Source organism: Apis florea, unplaced genomic scaffold (assembly GCF_048593485.1).
Source record: "Apis florea isolate Af1SG1 unplaced genomic scaffold, ASM4859348v1 contig_3176_pilon, whole genome shotgun sequence".
Taxonomy (NCBI): domain Eukaryota; kingdom Metazoa; phylum Arthropoda; class Insecta; order Hymenoptera; family Apidae; genus Apis; species Apis florea.
In genome coordinates, this window is record NW_028256716.1 from 54,144 (window position 1) to 78,910 (window position 24,767).

The 24,767-nt window shown below is 39.4% G+C and overlaps 1 protein-coding gene and 1 long non-coding RNA gene across 5 annotated transcripts in view; one reads left to right on the forward strand and one right to left on the reverse strand.

The window, feature by feature from the left end:
• The window catches only part of LOC100867754 (netrin receptor UNC5C), a 44,780-nt gene extending 40,024 nt beyond the window's left edge, over positions 1-4,756 (reverse strand). For 3 of the 4 annotated variants that reach the window (XM_086910411.1, XM_086910410.1, XM_086910407.1), the window contains exon 1: positions 4,188-4,756. The gene's annotated coding sequence lies outside the window, so the exon portion shown is untranslated. The remainder of the gene's footprint in view (positions 1-4,187) is intronic. The other variant, XM_086910409.1, reaches the window with a different exon arrangement.
• Positions 4,757-4,884: 128 nt separating this feature from the next.
• The window catches only part of LOC105735554 (uncharacterized), a 46,946-nt gene continuing 27,063 nt past the window's right edge, over positions 4,885-24,767 (forward strand). The window contains exons 1-2 of the long non-coding RNA XR_015292639.1: positions 4,885-4,971; positions 7,463-7,734. This is a non-coding gene — a long non-coding RNA (uncharacterized LOC105735554). The remainder of the gene's footprint in view (positions 4,972-7,462; positions 7,735-24,767) is intronic.

Below are 24,767 nucleotides of genomic sequence, written 5' to 3' on the forward strand. Positions count from 1 at the left end.
CCAATTTTGCGGGAGCTCGGCGACGAGAAACGGAGAGAAAAAAGAGAGAGAACTAGTTCAATATTGTGCGCGTACAATCTACACTATGTCGACCGCATCGACTCGATTATTTACGATTACCTGCAGGGTAATCACGGAAATCTCTATCTACATTCACGCAAAAAGCCACGCACCGGTTCGATAATTACGGGATACGATAGCGAGCGTGCCGAGTGAGTACACGCGAGCTCGTGATGCCGGCGTAAAAAAGCTCGGCGCAAGATTAACGATCCTCGTCTCCGAAAAACGGCACGAGACTATCCCAAAGGAATTATTCCCTCGCTACACGATCCTTCGCTTCCGCCTATCCCGTAGACTGATCCCGTCCCCAGCCAACGTCGAACGGAATTTTCATTATCAAACAGACTTTCGACTCCGTACGAGAGCGTTTATTGGCGGATAGAGTCGAGATAAACGGGAGGAGAGGATCGAGAAAAATCGGAAGTCTCGATTAAACGAATCGTACTCTGGTACCGTTATTTCACTTTGACAGACGTTATTAACGAGTAACCGACCTACGATCGAGCACCGTAATGATCTTCCCCGCTGGATGAAGAAAGAGGAGTCGCTCTTCTTTTTCAACTCGTTCGACCGGAAAATAAAGAAGTCGGGCGGAGAACCGCGAGCACTCCGCCAATGGATCCTCTTATTTCTGCTCGTCGTCATCGTCTGCGTCGTCGTTCCTGTGAACACGACACGCGACCCTTTGAATGTCAACGCTTTTCAGCCTTCTCGCTTTCGTCCCACCGCTTCCGCTCGAGCTTCTTTCATCGCCGACCCCGAAAGTCGCGCCGATGGAATTTCGCGAGTCGAGCGCGATATCAAGCGATTTGCCCGATCGTTTTGCTCGTGTAACGAGCAACGTTTCGACGGAGGGGGTGATTCTTTTTTTTTTTTTTTTTTTTTTTGAAAGAGTCAAAGAACGACGGGAAGCGAAAGTTAGACGCGTGGGCGGCGGCCATTTTCGAGCATTAGGCTGACTGAGACGAGGAGGGAATTCGTTGGTGGAGATGATGGTTTAATTTAGGTAAAAATATGACACGCGGATTTTTTACTTCCTGTTGATGATTTCGAGACTGTTCGAGAGATTCGAAAATGTTTAAATAATGATTCCTCGTTTAATTCCAGTGTGAAAATGTACAACCAGTATTTAATTTCTCAGAAAGATTTACACATAATACGCGAATCAATCATTGATAATAATTCCTCTATCTAATTAATTTCCTCCATTTCCTGCAATTATTCTCTATCGCCTTACTTTTTTTTCAATCTCTCTCATCGCGATAACCTCCATTATTTCAAACCCAGCAATCGTGACCCAATATTTCCTATATACTTACAACAACAACAGCAACATTCTCTCGACAAATTTCCATTCACAAAGAACATCTCGCAATTTTATCACTCATCCCATGTTTTTCATTCACTTAAAAAGATATATCTCCCAATTATTAATAAACGTCCACCTAAATCACAATGTGAGCATCATCTTCGCCAGAATCACTGTGCATAAAAGCTTCTTGCACTTTTCACAGAGACAGAATAATTCGATACTCGAGGGAATCGTTTTCGTTCCCCCCTTGTCAAAGGAGACAAAGGCGTAATTATTGTGTCGGTATCGCGGCGACGATTAATGCACGGCCTATCAATGGCCGGTCGGCCAGAGAGAGCGGGAGATACGCGGCTTATTAATTAATTGCATTCACGGACAAAAGGAGGTGGGGTGGAGAGAGAGAGAGAGAGAGAGAGAGACAAAAGGAGGGCGCGAAATCGAGGGCCCGATTATTGCAGTCGCGTCTCTCGCGATAGATCCTCGTTACAGCGGCGTCTATGATCGGGCGTCAGAATTCGATCGGAAGGTTAACAAGCCTCGTCGCAAAGAACGATCAGAAGCGCAATTTCAAGCGTTTATCGATTCGAAATCGCGGCAATGCCTCGCCCCCTTCGTTCTCCCACCGGCCAGACGAAACACGAAAGGGGTCGCGCGGTTGACAATCGTTCCTCTATTCATGAATTGCACAGGTCGATTCGGCTGTGACCGTGAATTATCGATCGTTCTTCTAGTCGTGAGGCAGGGGAGAGACGAGAGATTCTTGCGAGCGTTGGTTCGTGGATTCAATTCAATTTTAAATTTTCTGATGTTTAGTGTGAAAAGTAGTGTGTTGAATTATTGTATTGGTGTACTTTGTTTTTAATTAAACAGAAAATTCTTAGAATCAAGCAAGCATTTTAAGAGAAGTGAATGATGAATTTAATCATTCATGAATGGAATATTTATTATTTATTACAGGTTTAAATATTTATTGTGGAATTAATGGAATTTTGATAAATGTAGGATAATATTTATCCATTAATACGTATCATTAATTAAAGATGAAGTTACTCCAGGACTATATATAACACGATACACGATTCAATAATAATAAAATTTAAATATGTGACGTTCGTAACAAGAAATTTATAATTTCATCGACAGTCGGAATATTCATTCCGATCGAAATATCGTCGCGATAACTTGAAATTAAACAACAAAGCAATAACAATGAAAGAGCCTACGATTTTTACAAAAATATCAGTTACACGTTAAAGATCATGAAAATTCATTAAGAAATTTTTACGAGCGCATAACCTCGTTCCGAAATCGGCTCTTAACTTCTGACTGATTAAATTCTCATTCATTAACTCCATTCCCGTGTATGAATGAACATAATAATGTTTTATTTACCGAGATAATTCCTCCTGAATTGACTCCTTTGTCTATCAACCATGATCAATGAACTCGAACTCGATCCACATTTTATAACCACATTCCCACATTGCCTACGAAGATCAGGAGCCCCGAATAATCGTGCTAAGAAACCACCGAATCCCTCTTTTGCGCGGAATTTACGAGGAAACTTCCCCTCTTTGCACACGTCGCGATCCAGGCCACGTAATACTGGTAAGTGGAGCCGAATTTACGAATCTTGGCCTCATATGGACGATGCCACTTTACGATTGTGCGATCCGCCGGAGAATCGTTCGTTTCGCGTATTTTTCGAAACGGGAGCATCCGATTTCCTCGATGCAATTTTATTCGTGATCGAAAGTTTTAAAATTGAACGTTATGGATACGCGATCGCGTGTCAGAAAGCGACAAAAGATAAGGTGTTTTCATCGTGTGTGTTTCTTTTCAGTCACCGTGGTTAGCTTAGATTGGAAAGGTTGGGGGATTCGTGGAATGATTGGACGAATTCGATGTAAGTGAAACAGAGGTTGACATATGTTACTTGTGTTCTTTACAATAATGTTTATGTTTTGAGTGTCGAATTACCGTTCGTTTTTAAACACGTGGCGAGGGTAATAAATACTTGTTTTTCTAAATAACATCGTCGAGAATTATTTCCTTTCCGATGATAATATCGTAAACACTTTTTCAGCGGATAACAAATTTCCAAGAAGCTAAAAGTAATAAACGCTTTGGATAAAAGTACGCAAAATACGTACGATTCAATTGCGTCTATCGAGCAATATGTCGGCTTCGATTTAAATTATCCAAACTCTACTTCTCTATAAGGGGGATAAGCAACAAGTAAATCGGCAGAGAAAAGTTTCGCAGAATTTTTTCCCAATTCCTATGCAACACTCTCGACTCGAGATCACCGACACGAGAATCGCTTTATCCGCGGGCCACGGTGACTTAATTTGAATAGCAATAACGAGAGACGGCTGGGAGGCAAGTGGAGCGTAAGAACGGTCTCGGAGGAAACAGTTTCACTGGATGCCGCGGCTTTTTAAATAGGTTTTCCAGGGGACCTTTAAGCCGTGGCCCAGCGGGAGTTCGGCTTGCCAGATAAGCGACCGCCTCCTAATTTCGAGCTTTTCGAAATGCTCTGTCAACCGTGACTACTTCTGCCTATATTAAAAGAAATCACCCGTTACATGCAAAAAAAAAAAAAAGGAAAAAATATATATATATATATACGTATAGAAACACGTATGAAATTCTGCTCGACTGAAAAAATATCGATGTACACAAGGAGAACCACTTGAACCGCCAATCGTTCGTTACAGCTCGTTAGAGAAATATTCGTTTCAATTTTAATTAAAACTTGAACAGCGTTCTAAATAAACCAAATCTAATAAAAAAAAAAAAAAAATCAACTCACTTGCAAACTTAGATCCAAAAAAAGGAAAAAAATCGCAGAACTTGGTTTCCCCGAGAGAAAATCCACCTTGCACCTCGGGGATGGAGGAACACACAAATGTTCAAATGTTTTTTTCCAAAAACCACTGTTTCCACTCGAAAGTGGACACTCGAAGAAAAAAGAAGAAGAAGCCCACTGCACTGACACTGATCGTCGACGATCAACGATCAAAGCTGATGAAACCCCGAGTTCACCTGGCGTCGAGAAGTGGTTCCCTTCTTCCAAACACCCTTCCACTCCTTTCCTTCAACACCAAGCGGTATCTTTCTCTCGAAAACTATCTACTATCCCCGTCACTTTCGTACGAAATACGGCTAATTCGGCGGAACGGTGCCCGATTCGCGTATTCCATTCGATCCCCGCACATCTCACGGGTAGAGCGGTGCACGCCACCGGTCGCGTTGCCACCCTTAACGAGGGAACGAACACCGAGAGCCCCAACGCGCGCGGCTCATTTCGGCCAACTGACTCCGAGCGCAGAAACCTCGGGGCCCTTCGCCTCTTGGGCTCCTCCGCTGCTCGCTCAGAGTGGTGGTGGAGACGCCGTCGACTGTGGTGGTGGTGGAGGGCCGCGGTGGTGGTGGCAGTAGCGGCGGAGAGACGAGCCGTGCGCTCGAGCCGGCCACGTTGGTGGGAGCGCGCGGATGCTGGAGAGCCTCGACGAGCCAACCGTGCTGAGTGTCGCGCGAACAGTCGAGAGAAACGGATCGACGCTTCTGGAGGAGGAGGAGTGAATGTTGCCCTCGTATGTATGCATGAGTTTTGTATGGGTGTTCGTGGGTGGGGATAATGAGAATGTTTGTTGGGGGAGGGGGAGGTTTTGTGACTCGTTCTTCGTTTTTTTTTTTTGGATGATTGTTTGGTGGTTGTGGAGATGATCGTGTTGTTTGGTTTTGGAGGTTTGGGTGCGTTTGATCTCGTTCGAATTTGATTTATTTCGCATTTGAAACGAAATTGATTTTTAGGTTGTAAGAAAATATATAAGAGAATTGTTCCCTCGTCTCATTCTCATTTTCGCGATTTTTCTTGTTGGAGAAAATAAAATAAATTGGATTCTAATCTTTAAATAAGTAGAAAGTATAGTTTTTAAGTTAAATCGAGAATTGAGAAAGCATAGAAAATTTCCTAATTATAATATAATGATGTATTGTGATTTTGAGGAGTAAAAGAGAATATTGTGAAATTTCGTTTCATATTAAATGCGATACGTTAAGTAAATAAAATGTATGTATGTACGTGAGCGGATATTTAATTTTAATATCGTATGTGTATTATTAAATTTTATAATTTACTTAAACGTCCCGAATATATTAATGTCTCTCTTCTTTGTACTAAACACAGAAGTTAATATAATGAACGTGGCTGCATTTAAATTGCAAGACGTGTAGGTTTATTATGACTTCATATAATGAACGGCTTGACGTTTTGATTTAAATAATTACTGTATATCGAATTAATATTACGATCCTGAAATAAGAACAGGTTACTCCATGAATGCTAGAACGAGCACACCAGATATCCAATATTAATACCAATATCGCTTAATACTACGCTACAACTAACTCAATACTTGATACTCTAATCTGCGTAAACTTCAAAAACGAAGAAAAAAAAGAAATTCGAAGGGAATGTGAAAAAAAGCTGCACAATTTCGTCGTCTCCCGTTAAAAGGGCAACATAACCGACTTAAAAGGTGTGCGACGTTTCGTTTGGACGGCGCGGGGGTCACCGGTTCACGATCAAAGGCCTTAATAAAAAAAAAGGGTTGAGGAAATCAAAAACGTTCTCTCCTCTCCTCGCTGCAGCTCGGATCGATGCATAAATTTGTTTTTTATCCCCCAAATAAATACAGCCGCCACTTATTTACGATCTTTGCCATTTCCTTCTGACTCTGTTGCCCTCTTTAAACCAGGCCGTCCACTCCTTTCCATTTCGCCTCCTCCTCCTCTCTGTTCCGCGCGTCGAATTGGGAGAGAAACGTTTGTCGCTACGCTAACATATTCGCCCGGATAAATAAATATTGACCGGCGTGGTAGGCACCGCAAACAAATCCATTAATAACAGGAATTTAACCCCGTTGCGGAGGTGCATACGCGAACAGGCGTATTTAGCCCGGCGTGGCGCGCCAATTGTATCCTCTCGCCGCTCGAAATCGGCGTTGTCGGTATCAATTTATATCTGCGGGTAGATATCCGCCGGTAGATTCACCGGGTTACGCTAGAATAATTTAATAACACGCATGGTACGCGGGGGTGGATTCTCTGCTGCAGCCCTGATGCATCATTTCTACACACACACGCGCGCGCGCGCGTAGATTCTTCGCGTGATCCCTGATCGAGGTTTGTCTAGCGTCGTTCAACAGTAGACTCAACAGTGATAGTCGATTGATCGGCGGGTTTGTGAGAGGGGGTGAGAAAGAGAACGGTGAATGGGAGGAGAACGGTGACGCGCAATTAGCTGAGACTGTAATCAAATATAGCCGGATGGTTAATATCGACGGACACGATTTCGAGCTCGCTTGCTGTCTCGTTAGCAGCGTGGCAAACACACGATGTAACCTTTTCTTCCCTTCGATGAACGATGAGGGGATTGGTGGAGGGGGTTTGATTGATTGGGCGATTGGGACGCCGTTCTTTAATCTTTTTCTAGCGTAATGTACATTTTTGTCTTAATGTCTTGTCCAGCACATCTATTGCGTATATATAAATCTATTAGATTTACTAAACGACAATAAAATTAAACAATATTGTTCCTAATATACAGATTTTTCGTTTCAGAAAATATTCTCGAACGATTGGTCCATTTGAGGAAAAGTATTAATCTCGAAATAGTGACTTGTTATGATAAAAAGGAACACGTTAATTATTAAATTTTAAACAATTATCAATTATGTTATGCGAGTATAACACGTTTTTAGATCCACTTTTGTCAAATTGTATGTATACCTTCCTCGATGTATATTGTCAAACAGACTAAGAGAAGGACAATTTCCAGGAAAAGTGACATCATCCAATGAACTCTTCGATACACGCGATGTAAATACAAATGCGTCACTCATCACCACGTATCTATTAACCGCGTACTGGTTCACGAGGCGTAGACGGAGCTCGACGAAAATTCCTTCCACCCTTCCTGCTTCAAGGCCTCGCCCATCCCACTCGGATGGAAACTCGGCCCAGTGGAAGATGATCGTCTCGTAATCCTATATAAACACGGTTATTTTTATCCCATTACAGGGCGGTTCCGTAACGGCCTGTGGAACACGGGGCCTGCATAATGCCACGCTGTGCGCGTACACGACCGCTTCTAAGGGCCGCCGACGGGTAGGGATGACCGCAGGATCCCGAGGGGTGCCACACCCCCTCTTCTGCCGTGGTACAGAAGCACCCAGCGGGGGTCACCCGGTGCATGATACAGCCCTTCCAGGCCCCTGCCCTGGGCCCGTACCGGTCACATTCCCCGCGGGACCGAGTTCTCCTCCCTGGAGGTGAAAGGAGACGGTGAGCAGGTTCGAATTTTAACCAAGTTTATTCGTATTATTTATTTTATATTACGTATTTCATAAGAAAAAAGGGGAAGGAGATTTTCTGGAAGTTTTGGAAATAAGTTCTTATCTGTGGGGGAAATGTAGTGTAAGGGAAATATGGTACATTATCGTTCAGGAATATTTATCGGTTAGGGGTTGCTTCCGCTTGAACGAGAATTTGGTTTATTTCGGTGATATTTTGGGTGGGAAGGAATCGTTTGAAATTTAACAAAGATATTAGCTAATGAAAGAAGAATTCCTAAATTAAAGGAAGGTTCGTTGTATATATATAAAATTGAAGATGATTCGTAAAAATATAATTTCAACATAATTCAAATACATTATATTTCGTATCCGTAACAATTTAATACAACGAAAATGCATCAACACAATTAAAAATGAACATGATAAAATACGAATAGCACTTTTAATTTAATAACCATTACATCTTCATTCTTGTTTCGAATTAGGGACTCCATAAACAACCAACCATTGTATTTTTGTTTACCCATGTACTGTGATTCCTTTCGGTTTATTTTCTTGTCTTCCGCTAAATTTCCTCGTTGTTTCCCCTGTGCCATCAATGAGGGCTTCTTTGATGTTCTCGAAACCGTTCCTCAAGTGTCCGTGGATCTCGAAACGATGCGGGTCCAGCAGCGGCGAACACGTGTCGTGCACTCTCGTCGTGCACGAAATTCCACGGAGCACGTGACGCGATCGGAACAGAAACTCGAATCTCAATGGCGCTAACGACTTGCCTCCTCACGTATTCTTGCGAACGAACAAAGATTCCTGGTCTGAAGTTTCGTGAAAAGGGAAGAAGAAATCTGCTCGCCAAGGATCCGTCGTCGAGGAATTGCATGAAAAGGAGGGAAACGTTCCACGTTTTTCAACGAGCACACCTTTCCAGAATCAGTTCAGCCCGCGATTTTTCCACGAGAGGCTTCCAGAGTGCTCGTTTTTGTAGGTTGCTTCCCTTAAGAGGGAAATCTTGTAAGGGAAATCTTGTTCCATTTCGCCAGGATACCGCCAGGAACTCGAGAACGCGACCCCTCCTGGTCGCTCCATCGTTTCTTCTTCATCGAAGCAGCGAACTTCTTCTACGATTGGATCGTTACTGGATAATGATTTTTCATCAGAATTGAAACTGAGAAATTATTGAGTTGAATTAAAGTCGAGGATTGAAAGAAAAAAATTTAAATTAAAATGAAGATACGTTGGATATCTTTCAGAAAAATCAAAGAATCAATATGGTGAATTTTTATTTAGAAATGAAAGATCTAAAAATTATTAATTTCGAGGATAAAATTTGATTTTGATTTGATCTTTAAGATTTGTCAAAATGAATTTCTAATAATTGTTTATTAGAAAAGAGAGATTAAATTGAATTAAAATTTAAAAAAGAAAAGAATTCTGGGAACGAAAGATGTTTTAAAATTTGGGAAAATAAATGTTTGATGAACAGGTAGATGTTCTCAGACCTTCGAGAAATAAAAGACAAACAGGTAGATTTATATATATTTTCTTAAGGCGACCACAAATTATTTCAGACCCGTTTCGATTACTCTTTCGACAATATCTCAGAGTAAAGATTTTTTTTACCCCGAAATATTTCCCATCAACCATTTCTGTGCCCTTCCTCTCCCCGGATATCTCGTTCCACTCGAAAGGAAAGCAAATCACTCCGCCTGGAGATCAAAGTGACCGATTTTCTGCGGAGAGATAGCCCTAATTGACAGACCGCGTAAGCGATAACCTCGCCTGCCTTGCCCCAAAGGATCCAAATTCCTAAAATTCTAAAATTCGAGAATTCGAAATGCATTGCGATTCACGCAATTGCCTGCCCAGTCCAAACCAAAACCGGTCGACGAAGAGTTTGATTTCGCAGAGAGACAAACGATCGATCAAGCTGGGACGAGAAACGAAGCTTGAAGCTCGAGACGAAAAAAAGACTCCTCGACGCGAGACGAAATTGCGATTCCTCGCATCGAGGAAATCGATGTATATACGAGGGAGTGTATTTTTTTTCCTCTTTTTCTTTTTTTTTACGCGAGTTGTCAGCGGGTCCATTAATTTTCCTGGGGAAAAATCGACGCTGCCTGTCTAGAGTTACGACGCGAGCCTTCCTCGAGAGGAGTCCACCGGTGAAATCCGAGCCTGTCCCATTTCTTGTAAGGAAGGGGAGGAGGGGCACGCGAGGGCGGATTAAAAAGGGAAAAAAGGAGAGAATGGAAGATGGAAGAAAAGAATAGGAAAAAAAAAAAAAAGAAAAAATGAAAAAAGAGAAAAAGGAACTGGACGTGGAGGAGCTCGGCTGTCTCGAGGGCTTCCTCGAGATATCAAAAGAGGGAAGGAAGACGAATATTTCTCGTTGGAAATTGTGGAAAAAGGGGGGAAAATGGAACGTGTTATTTCACTCTGTGAGTGAACAAAGAGATGAAATGTGAATTGCATGGCTAATTTAACGAGATATTTGGATCTTGGTATGTTGATTATATATTAACCGAAGTGTGTCACTGTTACGATGCAAAAGAGTCGTGAAACGGGATAAATATATCTCAGACCTCAAATGGAGACAGTGATGGATACGTTGAAACCGGGGGGAATCGAAGAAAGGAACTTTTAAGGATATTATTAATCTTCTTTGCTTTGCTTCCATGCTTTATTTTATTTCATTGCAAATTTTTCAAATATCTTCTATATTTCTTCGTGAAAAATGTTTTTGCATTAATTATTAATTAAAGATATTAATGAGAATTTAATAACAGAAAGTATTTGACTAATAAAATTATTTATTTTAACTCATTAGTAGCTATTGGAAATTTATTTGAAAAGATGATTTGAAAAGATGATAGATAAATATTGGTAAATTTTTTGTCTCGAGACGAATATTAATTACCCGCCGACAATAAATCGAATGGAATCGATTCTCATACGTAGAAAAGAGCACAGTCATCTTTCACGGCGGAACAAATTCGAAATATTCGAAGATAGATCCTGAAGACCTTAGGGAATCGACTCCTTTATCTCTCGGCCCGAATCTCCATTCGTCCTCCTTGGTCCTAAAACAAATGAATCCACTCGAAGACGGGACTGGACGAACAGGTAAGCAAAGTCGAGAGCCCATTGACCGTTCGAGAGAACCTGTCTCTCTTTCTCGAGGCAACTTTGGTTTCAGCTTGCTAATAGTTCTTAATGGAATCGATAAGTCGTAGGAAAAATCTGAGGAAAAAATAAAAGTCGGTATAAAAGTCGTAAATTCGAGATACGAGTTCGTTCTTCGTTTATCGTCCCTTCGACCCTTCTTCATATTCCATACAATGTGCAAAGGCTGAAAGAGATATCGATTTCGATCTAAACTTCTTGTTTTCCCTTCATCCTCGTTTTCTTCGATCTCTTTTCCATCTTCTTTTCTTTTTTTCATTTCTTTTATTTTCGTTCCTTCTTTTTTTACGGCTACAGTAGAGATCTTTACGATCGCTTCAAACGTTGCTTTTATGGGTAATAAGATTATTTTCATTCGAATGAAACCGTCTTTCGACACTAAAAACACGAAAACGCGTTACAACATTGCCTCGTTTTCGATTCGCCGTCGTTAAACGATGCCGTGATTCCTACTTATCCTGCGAGATTAGTTCGGATAATATATTAATATGTTTAATTCTATTTTGGTAGAGTGGCTTCGGCAACCAATTTATATAGCTGTATTTTATGAATATTACGTACCAGTCTGTAAACTTCGGGAATCTTCTTTACTATTTCAAAGATTAAGGATTTCTTCAAAACGTTTTTAAAATCTAAGAAAAATATGATAAGCAACTAATTTGTATAATCATCTTTAATAGACGATATCTTCAGTATTTGAAACTTGGAAGTGATCTTTTTCTCTTCGAAGTTTACTTTACGAAAAAAAGAATTTCTAAAAGAATTTTAGCTGACTATTTTGTTATAGAAAGAGCTATCTTTTGTTGAAAATATCTTCCAATATTTCGAAACCTTACAACTTTTCTTCTTCTTTCAACACAAACTTCGTTTAGAAAGGAAGAATTTTTTTAAAATCGTTTAAAACCAAATATATTCAAATTTATTTTATCCGTCTATACATATGTATATTTAACTCCATCTTCAAAGAATCGGATGACTAAGTGAATCAGAATTATTTTCCAATATTTTTGAAAACTCTGTCAAAATAATTCAAAACGATCTATTCATAAGATCAAAATTCCTTCTAAACATTTCAACAATCACTAACTAAGCAAAATTATTTCCAATTATTTCCACCGATATTCGAAATCTTATTAATTTAATCAAATTAATTATTCGTTTATAAAACCTAAATTTCCTTCATTCTTATTATATTTCTCTTCATCGATGATTAATTAATCAAAATTTCTCAACTTGAAATCCTAACACCTTTCTTTCTCAAATTTTATATACAAAAAAAAATAATGAAGTTATAGAAAAACTATAACTCTTTTCGAATATTGATTTTTAAATATCTTATACAGGTTAGGATTCTAAATAATTTTTTATACATAATCGACGATTGGTCTTAATTTTTGAAGTATTTGCAAAAAAAGAATTACAATTATTTACATGGATAATTTAAGTTATTCATGAAAAAAAATAGTTCATTAGTTAATTTATATTAACAAAAGATAAATATAATAACACACATATAAGCAAAACTTTCTATAGTAACAATCATTTTCAATAAATATCATAGAAAGTAAAGCCCATCATCGTCTACGTTTCATCAAAAAAAAAAAAAAAATAAATAAATAAATAAATAAAATAAAAAAAAAGAGAACTGCTTGAAAACAATTCGAAACCAGATCAATCGCAAAACCCGCCCATTCAACCCTACACCGTCCCTTCACCGTCCATTATTATACACATAGTCGATAAAGACAAACGCATCGGCGAGTCAGCAGGAAGGACTCGTTATTCCCGTTCGGTGGAATCGCGTTGAATAGCCGCACGGGCACAGCCTTGGGCCTCCATTGAAATGCGGAGGAACGCGTTCGCGGGGTAGCTGTGCATTCACGATTGCATAAGTGGTGCAACGGGCGCATAAAGCCTGTTGCGCGGCCGCGTATCCCGCAGCGGGAGAGATCGGCCGAGTGCCTACTCGAGTTACTCGCCACTCGTTCACAATTGTGTCACCCCGCTGCTGCCAACCCGCCGTCCTGTGTATCGCGAGCAACGATTCGCAAACGGTCGTGTAATGAACGCGCGACCAGTTATTCCTTTCTCTCTCTCTTTCTCATTTTCTTTCCTTCTAAATCAACCGGCTGTGGCGCACACCCTAATTTTCCAGATCGTTATTGTGCGCCTCGATACGAGTCGGCACGATCGCCGCGGGGAAACCGTGTGTCCCGCGATGGTTTAGAATTTTTCAGAGAGAGAGAGAGAGAGAGAGAGAGAGAGTCGAGTGGAGCGAGCATATGGCGAATATTCGAGAGGCGAATATTCGAATCGGTTAGTTTGCGAGCTCGGTGGATGCGGTTTGTGAAACGCGACAATCCGGAAGGTGATTTCGTATTGCGAAATTGTATTGGGGAGGGAGGGAGGGAGGGTTCGAGGCGAGGCTTTTGTTCCTTTCTTTTAATCCTCTCTGCTACCGTTTGGATCGAAATAGGTTTGGTGCACAGGTTGGGATTGTTTAATGTGAAAAAAATATGCGTGTAAAAAAATCAAATATTTTGTTTAATCGATTGGTTCGCAAGAAAAATGTTGTTTATTCACGTTTGTCTCCTTTGAATTTTTATTCGTGTTTTCGAAAATATTTTCAAAGTAATTACGAATTTGTATCAAGTGAATATAATTTATAGTTGTGAATAATTTAAAAAGAACTCTACAAAAGTGTTCATTCGTTAATTATAGAAATTCTTTTTACCGAAATATCAACGTTTAACGTTTCTTTGTTCTTTTAAACTTTATAACTTTATATGAAATAAAATGTTTTTATATTTCGTCATTCTGTGAAAAATATTTCGAGATGAAATTATTTTTAAAAATTGAAAAATAACTTTTTTTAGGGAATAATTTTAGTCAAAGAAATTTTTCGATAAAAAAATTGCTCCATATAATTGTATAACCGATTATTCTGTACACAAAAAACTTTCAATAAAATTATAATTTCCGGATGCAATGAATTTTCTTATAATATAAAGTACAAATCGATTATATATTTTCCAATTATTAAATACAGAGGAGTAATTAAATTTATTCGATTTGTTCTTCCATACCTGTAATTGAATAATTACATCTTGAAAGCCAATAAATTCTTTTTCAATGTAACTAATTAAATTAATTAATTAAAACATCCTATACACGTATTCGATAATAGCGTGGAATCCATCATTTCGAGGATTTTAATAGCATCAATTACAGGTAATAACTACATCTAAAAACAATTAAATCAGAAATTTTTTATTATTCGAAATTACTTTACGAAAAGTTTAAACGTACATCATCCATTTGAATATTCCGCTCTAGCTAGCTCGCTTTATAATTTCCTGCGCATATAATCCTTCGCAGGAGTTTATCTAGGCCAGCCCGGAAACTCGAAATTCGCAATGCGGATTTCGAATCGACCGGTGTAGGTCAAACCAGGCGGGACTCGACCCAGATCCTGTTGCGTTGAAACTGCATCACAATCAGCGTGAAACATCGGGCACTCGAAAATTCAGCGTCGCTTCGTTCTCAGCGAGCCATATGCGTTACCCAGCAGCCACCAACGACGCGGTCCCTCCCCATTGTGCCCCGACACAACAATACGAATAAAAATAATTTCCCGGAGGCAGAAACGTCGCCCGGGTATTAGCTCGCTAATGAAACGTGAGTTGGAGAGCTTAGGTCTCCATGGTGTCGCGTTTCCTGGGAGGGGGATCGGCCTACCTTTCGAACGGAAGCTCGGGGTTTCGAAAGGAGGAGGAGGAGAGCAACGCGTGCGAAGAAGAGGAGAACGAGGAAAGGGAATTGGAAGGAAGAAACCCGATCAATTTATTTATTAAACGTTTTTCGTGCCTTTGTCGGGGGGGTCTGTCGCGTTCCCACGGGAAATACGAGGCGCTTAAAAGAGTGTTGCCGAATCCAGCGCGGGAGGGAATCGCCACGATTCCGACAGGATACCGAAGGATCAACGAAGGTAGCCTCCCTTAATGGAATCACGACCTGCTACGTAGTAGCTCCTACTAGTGGAAAGGAAACGAGAAAACTCACCTCTTCGTGTATATATATATACACGTATCTTTTTTTCTCTCTTTCCCCTCTCATCTTTCCATCTAGAGCGTGTCGTGTCCTTGGGAACACAGGATCGCGCCGAGGTGGGGATGAAAAAAAAAAGAGGAGACGAGGATAAACGGAGGGGACGAGAGCGGCCGGCCGATTCTTTCTTTCTTCTCTCCGGAGGAGACAGCGGTTCGCCATTAGCGCAATCTAATCGGCGGGGTCCCTTAATAACAGGTTGCTTCCCGGGCAGTTCTGCCAGGGAAGAAGAAAATGAGGAACGCGGCCGAGAAAAAGAGAATTGGGGGAGGGAGAGAGAAGGGGACATCGCGGGCTGAAATTCATTCGGTTTCTCGGGATATATATATATATATGTACATACATATATATATATACTGCTATATACTTGTGAACGAAGGAAGAGGATCCTCTGTAATCTCACGGAACCCGGGCTCAATTAATGCCTAACGACAAAACCGCGGACAGGAGCGAGAAGGATAGGGATGGCCTTGAGGGGTTGCCGCGTGGGACCTGGACACTCATCCGCAAGAAGAATGCGCCGGTTCGGTAGATACCGCTAATTGTGAAGGCATCCTCGAGCCGCAAAATTGCCGGGCACGCGTTCCAAGAATGCGCGTCGAATGACGTTTCCTTCCTTCCTTCCTTTCTTCCTTTCTTTTCTTCTCATCCGGATTGTTGTGCAACGTTCTGGCCTGCCTTCCTTTCTTCCGGCAAGAGGCTTTCCTTCTTTTTCCCGCACGGATCTCTTTTTTCCGTTTCCCAGGGAGACGGGGCTGGAGTTTTCGGGGATCAAACGTGAAGTATTACCTTGTTTGAGAATGACCTTTCGTTTGATGTTTTATTCCAACAAAATGGCGAATTACTAGAAGAATCTTCCATACCTATATACGTATATAAAATCCGAAAAGATTTATTAAACAGAGCAGATCGAAATAACCACTCTACGAGTTATTATATTGAACGGAACCTTAAAGGAACCTTATTTCGCAAATTTTATATGGATCCAGGATAGCAAAGATGAAAATTAAACCGACCACACCGCCCTCGATGGATATAAAATTGCAATCGTTTGATCCTTTGGATTCATCGTCACATCAAACGGGGATCTGTTGCTCCATTCCTTCCCGGAAACCCACGAAACTCTGTCATTATACCACTCGGAGACAGAGGCAGAGGGAGGGGAATACCACTCGAATACGCACACAGAGAAGATCCATCGTGGAAATCGTGGAAGGTAGAAACGCCTCGTTTCGGAATTACAAGCGGCTCAAAAGTGGCAGCGGGGGAAAAGGTGGAGTTCTCTCTATTTGCCCTTTCGCCTCCTTTCTTTCGAATATACCGATACAGATACATCGGGAGGAGAGAACGAGAGGGATAATTCGCCTTCTAGGCGGGATGCAATCTGGCAGATTGTGGGGCACCGAAATTGCCGGGTTAGAGGAGCGTCTAGGACTCGTCGCCCGCTTTCAGAAAACCAACGTGCCATTAGAGGTCGAAGAAGAGCGGTCTTCTTCTCCCTGCTCGCGTCGATACTCGTCTCGATGGATATAATATCGAGTCACCGGCGGATAATGCCGCGGCACACGAGGGTGTGCCCTCGTGAGACAAAGGAGGAAGCCTCCTTTTGTTTCCATGGCCACCATGGAATGCGAGCATCATCCTGCGCTTCCTTGATCTTTGCTCGTGCACCTTGGCTTTCGTTCCTCTTTTTCGTACCACGAGAAAAGGCTTGAGAGATTAAAATCGTGATACAGGCGTTAAGTTGCTTTCAGAGATTCGGACGAATGAAAAGTACTTTGTGGAATTTTTTTGGTTTAATGAAACCAGTGAGATTCCTTTTTCATATTTGTTCATAATTGTTTAACTAATTGTTTGATTATTTTTTATTAATTTCTTCTAACAAATATAAAGATACCCATTCCTCGTTATGATAATATTTACAGGCGATCGTTTCTTCTTCGTTTCCCCAATAAAATGTACAAAATTATTCCACACAGAATTTTTTTAATCGCCGCGCGTGTTCCAAAGACACGCATAAACACCTTTCGAGACAGCTACGTATGTCGGGTTGGATCCTCATCCCAAGAAAATTTCGGTGCATAAATTCGGGCCGGCCGATTGAATCAGTTCGCACAATAAGAGAACATCCAGGTACGTAGCACGCGTGTTCCACGTCCTGGCGACGCGTTATCGGCCCCATAAGGGAGAGCAATCGTAACTAACGAAACTCATTTAGCACGTTCCACTCGTCGAACAGTCTCATCGGGCTGGTAATTAACATAATTAATATTCCGTCGACGAGTGGCTCCCATGGTCGAAAACAAGTCGCGTACCCTTTCGCCGGCGCAGCGTGTGGCTTTACCTGAAAATACCTGCACGAACTACACCAGAGGAAAGAACGCTGTCGAACGCTTCGTGGACGCCCCCTACTGTGAGCAGTCGTGATCGATAGCGGGCACAAAAGATCGGATTAATAGACGGATGGGGTTGCCACGGAAGGCTCGTCCTCTCCAAGATGTTTCTTAGAGAGGGGTGGAAAGGATGCGGATGGCGATGACCATTCAACTTTCTCGACTTACGAGCTTTTAGGCAAGATGGTCGAATTTGGAAGGATTTAAAAGAGCTTGGAAGATTGAACGACTTTAATGTAACGGTGAATGACACGAATCTTTTTTTTTTTTCTTTTTCTTTAGACAATGTAGACTGGAAAAGATAAATTGGTGGCAGATTTGGAAAGAAAAAACTGGTGAGAATGTAAAGTCAATTCTAAAATTTTTATATTTTTTTGTCTATATACAATATAATTTATTAAAGTAATTTTAAAGTTTATATATATTCTATATATTCAGCGTGTTTCATATAAAACGTAATTATTGTTGATTTTTATAATATAATTTACTAGGAAAAAATATCTTAATATATTAAATATTCATTCTTCCAAAAATGAATCATAGATTTTTCAAAATATACGAACAATAAAAATTATCGCTCGAATAATTATAATAGATGATGTGCATACACATATACACATGATATTTGAATCCTATTAAAATTCCCCAATTTTCAAAAAGATCAATTAGCAAATTCATGTATGATAAAAAAAACGACATTTTGAAAAATAATTTCTCATTCTTCAGAAAATTTCGATATTAAACATTCTTGTTAAATATCTCGTTTATTCATTTCCAAAAACAAAAGTGACATATCAGATTGTATTATTCGGAAACCGGTATAATTACGCAATAGATTATTAAAAACAATCCAGAGATATTCCAAAAAAATAAAAATACAGAACTTGGATTCTTAAAAAATGAAGAAAACTATTGAAAAATGTACAAAAAATGACAGAAGATAAGTATGCAAGAAAAAAATATCTAAATTTATATAAAGAGACTCAAAGAAAGATTCGAGTAAAATTTCGTTCATTCACTGTATAATTCCAAGCATTTGGTGTCACTTTCAAGAATTGTCGAAAATTCCTGGAAATATTTTTCGATGGAATATAGAATCTACACATTGAATTCCTGTTCCAGAAGAGGCGCCCATTGATGCTAGAGTGTCCCCAAGTTCACCCACAGTGAGGAGGGATGGCTAGACCTGTGTATTCGTTCCACAGGTGCGGATTTCGTCGATTTCGCGCATCAGCGAAGACTGCTCTATCAGGCAGCTGCAGGCCACTGGAGCTCCCATGCCTCATCGTCCTTCTTTTTTCCTTCCTTTCTTTCTCTGTTCCTCGCCATGGTCCATCCACCTTGACGTCTTCCACAGAGTAACGAACGATTCCATGCCATCGGCTTTTTTTTTCTTCCATCCACTTCTCTCTTCCTGACTGGAGAGAGAGAGGGAGAGAGAGAGAGAGAGAGAGAGAGAGAGAGAGAGAGAGAAAGACTTGCTCTCTTGACAGCCCTGTGGTTTCTCGTGTATTAGGACGTAGGGCTGTTGCACAATGCATGGAACAACACCGGGCCCTTTGTGCAATACCGACGATAGTTTTTCTTTCCTTTTTTTTTTCTTTTTTTTTCTTCTCTCAACTGCCAGTCCTCTTTTTCGCACACGTTAGCTACGTCGGTCTTCTTGCTCGTTCGCGAGGATCTGTCCTTAATTCGTTCGCAAACTCAACAATGGCTGTCCGTTTTCCGGATCGTCGGAGGCGATGGAAAGCATCGCTTTACGCCCAGATTTTCTTCTTATTCGCCTTTTTCCTTCATCGAGACCTTTTGTCTCTCTTTTCCTTTTCTTCTGTAGTAGTCTCCGACCAGGTCGAGATTATCCACCAGTTTGGTTCCTGTTTTGTTCTATTTTTCGATTTGCATACGAGCATTTCCATCTTCGAATGTGTGTATGTGAAACGGATAGGATTAATAGTATACTTGTCTTCTTCTTTCTTCGAAACTTGAATCACATTTGATTCAAATTTTATATCTTTGATTTTTTGTTATCTTAATTCCTGATTTAAACGTATTGAAAATATTTTTTCTTTGGTTGAAAATATTCGTTAATAAAATATATTAAATATTTTACATTCAAATATTAAAATTTGTAAATTTGAAAATAATTGAATTCGTCTTATTAGTGTCGAATATTAATTATGATGATATAAAAAGTACAATATTATATAAAAAGTTCTTAACTTTTGAAAATATTTTCTTAGCAAAATATAAATATTAAAATAATAATAGATATATTAATACGATGAAAATTATAATAATTATTAATAATTGAAACATTTAGATGGAAGACTCACCAATTCTTCAAAATTCTCACTCAGAATCAGAATTTAACACAAATTACACGACGAATAAATAGCAAATGAAGCATTGCGATAGCCCTTAATAAATCAACGCAAATCGAATTATCATTATCACTCGTCTCTCTCGATTCCAATTTGTCAAATAATAAAAACTAAAGGAGGAAAAATCAAGAAATTCATAGATACACTCTTAATCGTCGGATTCTTACCCAACCGGTCTGAAAGCTCGGTGTTTGTGCATCGTGGCGTCCATCGCGAGAGGCGAGATTCATGTAACCGCGAATAGAAAATTCCGCAAACACGGGGCAATTAATATCCAACCGGAGAGATCTTCTTGTTGCGGCTCATCTTTCATCGTGTGGCTTGTACACACTGGCGAGAGGGACGGGTCACGATCGGCGAGCACTTTTTCATCCATCAATTCTAATTGATGCCGCTCGATTTACCTCTCGACGAAGCGGTTTTTGCGCGCGGATGGTTTAGCGATATTCCCATAATTCACTTTATATCCTTCGCCCGGTGGAAAACCTCGGCAATCACCGTAATGGAACCGAGAGAACCGCGAGAAGAAAGAGAAAAATCGAACGACATCCTGGGATTCCTGTGGTATCCTACTTAATTTGCTTCAGAGTCTCGTTTTTAGTCTGGTGAAAATCCTGGTGAAATATTAATTTGAATTCATTTAATATTTCAGCGGAACGGCTGAATTCGAAATGTGATCGATTAAATTTTAATAAGTTTTTGGGCTAATAGATATGCGGAGGATAAATATTGGTCTTTGACCCCTTCGTGGACGGGTTACTTCGTAATGAAATATTGAAATATAAATCATCAGTTCTAATGGATTTTCCATTATAAAATATTGGATTATCAATAAATAATATCATTTTAAAAAAATTTTGTTTTCGATGATCCATGTTTACAAGGATCATTTTCTATATTTTAGATGCTACTTTGATCAGTTTTTAAAAGAACATCTTGTCTTTCCAATTAAAAAACTTCTTTAATATTAATCTATATGGTTTTTAAAATCTTATCATTCAGAACATTCTTCGGGAAAGCAAAATGGCAATTTGTTAATCACGAATAAGAACAATATTTAATTTAATTTATATCGCTCAAATCGTTCAATTTTTAGAATCAAAACGTTTTCGTAATTAATTTGTTCAAGAATTAACTAGAACTAATCTGTTTTTATTTATAGATGAAACCAGAAAAATATTGTAAGAAAATATTATTGTTTTGATTCTGAAATATTTAGGATATTTATGATAAATAAGGCAACAACTATCCTTATATCTTTCTCGTGTAATTAATCTGACATTTTTACATAAAACTGTTTATATAAAAAAATTTTTAAATTCATCTTCGTTATATATATTTTTGTAATTACGTGGCACAAGTATTATTTCGAAATAATCTATTATCTGTCTAATTTTCCATTACAAACTACAATTATAATAATTTAATTTCGTTTTATTACAATCGAGTTTCCAAAACAAAATCATTCACGATATTATCGGTGCAAAAATTCTCATCAACGTCGTATCGCTCCAACCAGACTTAATAATTCTCCAGCACCAAGATGAAATATAATAGAAATTTCTAAATAAAAAGAGAGGAGCTTCGCGATGTCGTGGAAGATGCGGCGTCGTGCGAAGACGAGCGAGAAATTGAATCGAGAGAGCGTGATCCATGGTAGTCGTTATCGATCTCAGCCTCGGATCTGATGAATGGAAACTGGTCACGTTAACCGTAATTTCGCGATTGATGGCGGCCTGTGCAAGAAGCTTGCTTATATATATATATATACCCAACTCTACGTAGTCCAGTAATTCTCAAAATCTTTTCTCCCCGTTAATGACGATGAGTTTACGTTCCGGCGCACATATTACCCATACGCTCGTAAACAGGAAAGGATAATGAAATTACTTAAAATAACGAAGGAGCATGCGCATTAATTACCGCGCGCAGATTACCCTCGTATTGCCTTCGTTAATTTCCTGAGGTTACAATGCGTGCAACGATCCACGTTGCGAAAACTTTCTCGAATAAATCAGGGAGGGATGGAGGGATTCGTGCAGTCATGACATAATGGTAATATGAAAGAGGACAAAGAGGAGGGGATGTCGACGCGACGATCATCGATAAATTGATAAGGATTTTCCCTTATCCTGCGAAACGAGCGAAGAGAGGCGGGATGGATGGAAGCCCAACGTGGAAATTAATGATTTAATGGAATTTAATTGAACGGTCCAGCTTTTCGTCGAACGACACCGGCTGATTTATTCGAAAGCGGTGACGGTGTCGATCGTGACGTAATCGCTTATCTTAATCCGCGAGAGGATGCTCCAGCTCGGAGGTAAATGACATTTCTCCTTAATGACCGGGGAAACGATAATCGAGTCAACCGGTCGACTTAACGTCAATCACTCTCTTTCCTTTCTCCCTCTATCCTCCTCCTATATCCATCTCTATCCCTCTTCAACAGCTCTCTCTCTCTTCTCTCTCTTTCTCTCTCTTTCAATACCACTTTTATTTTCAATTAGAATACGCTTAATTATAAATCGGACTTTTTCTCTTTTTCTCTCTCTCTCTCTCTCTCTCTGCACTTATAGCGCACCTATTCTTTCACCCATGAAATCTCGCGCAAGCGCATGATTAAAACGGGTTATATTAATTATCGGCTGGCGTGGACGTGAATGAATCGCGGCGCCGTCGATATCCACAGTCGGGACGAAGGGCTGTGGCTCTTTTATTTTTGCGAAATTTCGGTATTTGTAACGTAACTGCTAAAATATGCATCGAGTGCCCGCGTGGCCCGGGGGTAGGGCCCCCGGGGGTGGATATCGAAATTTGCGGCGTTTGAGCCCTGTGTATTTAATTATCGAACGCTCTACGCGTGTGATTAATATCGGCTTCTTCTTTTAAGCCAATCAATTTTAATTATAAGCACATAAAGAGCTAACGAGAGGCCGGGGCCGCGAACGATGGGAATTAATGAAAAATTCATATTGGTATCGATAATTCATCGTCCACGTTTATTGGATATGAAATTTCGACAGAATTTCGTTCGGGCCACTCTCTGTTACATATTGCCGTATCAATGTCGAGTTCAAATCACGTGTCGTGATTTCAAGAGGATTCTTTTATTAACTTGTTCTGAACTTTATAACGGTTGTGACGTTGGTAAGCTTGTTTCGATCTCTCTGAACGCCTTTAAACAGTCGAATGAACGTGTTGCTGACGAGTGGATTTTGATAATCTCCAAACTCGTCCACGAATGAAATCGATCTCCTCATAGATGAGGTATTATACGTAACCATATATAAAGTCTGTGATCAAAAAATTACAAGTACTAGCATTTTTTTTTTTAACTAAATTTTTCGTGTTTTTTATATTTCACATATAAAAATAGAGACTGTATATAATTTTCTTTTTATAGACGATTGTTAGGTATTTCGAATGATCTTTGAAATATCTTTCAAATAATCTTGAAATGGAGTTAAATGATTCCACGTTTACTTTGAATTATTGAGATAACGTTGATCGTTTTTTTTAAAAATCATCGTATTACACCGCAATTACGAATTCTTGGTTCAAGACACACACCATCCCCTTCAAAGTATTCGTTTCAAAAAGCGTGACGGGGCTGTGAAACACGGTCGCCTCGAGTAATCAGGTCACGAAGGAAAAGAGAACGGTGCCCTGTCGTAGACAGCAGAGAGATCCATTTTGAATGGAGCAGCCTACGTTCAATGTTATACATTCTATGCACAGTGGCGTTTGCGTTGAGTGACTTGGCGCGACTTCATTAATCCAAATCAGACGTCGTTGAAACCGGTGTCTCTGGCCCCCTGCTTTATATTTATCTCGAGATCTCTCTCCCCCCACAACTTCCCTCGTTTCCACTTATTACTGTTCGATCGACGGAAAAAGCGGCACGAACGGTTAATTGACTTTTTGAACTTTCCACCCCCTGAATGAGAGAGAGAGAGAGAGAGAGAAAGAGCTTTAAAGTTTCCGCGAAAGGGCGAAAGTCGCGGTTGCAACGACTCCTTTTTCCTTCGCTTTCGACGCCACCACTCGACGATCAACGAGACACTCTTCCTTTCGGATGAACAGAAACGAAGATGCAAACGTTCGTGAGGATCCAGACTTGTATCGAGGGGCAATTAAGCCACAGACACTCTTTGCATCAAAAATCTCGTTGCGGTTCTTGCGATGGGAGAAAGAATCTTCTTGAATCGTTTGCTCAGATTCATTGTACATTTGAACATGCATAACATGTATTTATTTAAATGTTAATTTAAGTTAAATTTACATTTCATCTCAAAAATTCATAATTAAGTATTTATAAAAGAATATGTTCTCATATGTTTTATCAGAGAGTACGATTCTGAACAATTTTGATGAATTTATTGTTTTAGATTTATAATTGATAGTATATGTATCGTATTCTGCTTCTTACAATAAATATGATATTATTTGTATTTGGATATTTAATATACTATACTCTTTTCGAATAGTGTCTTGGTTGGTAATTTTAATTTAATAACATATATATTGCAAAAGAGATAAAATCGTTGAAGTGTTTAGAAATGTAATCATAACGAAATTATACGAATTTTTAGTGCAATTTTTAATCGAACGAAAAATAATTTACGTCGTGATAATTTTCTATTATTTGGATTAAATTATATAAAAATGCGAATGCCATTTAAGCAATAAACCAATAAAATTTGATCTAATCTATCCTATAATCCTTTAATTTTTTTTTTTTTTTATATGATTACATTTAAATGACTATCTATGCCAGATAAAGCTATGATGAATATTTAAAAGTTTTCTGCAAATATCTCGAATAATATAAAATCGAAGGAATACTCTTTTGTAATAATTACCACAGCTTCTAATATTTTTATCTTATTATAAGTTCTTAAATTAATTCTTAATAATGAAGATATCGAAAGTGAAATTTAGCTCATGTTTGTGCAGAACCAAAAATATT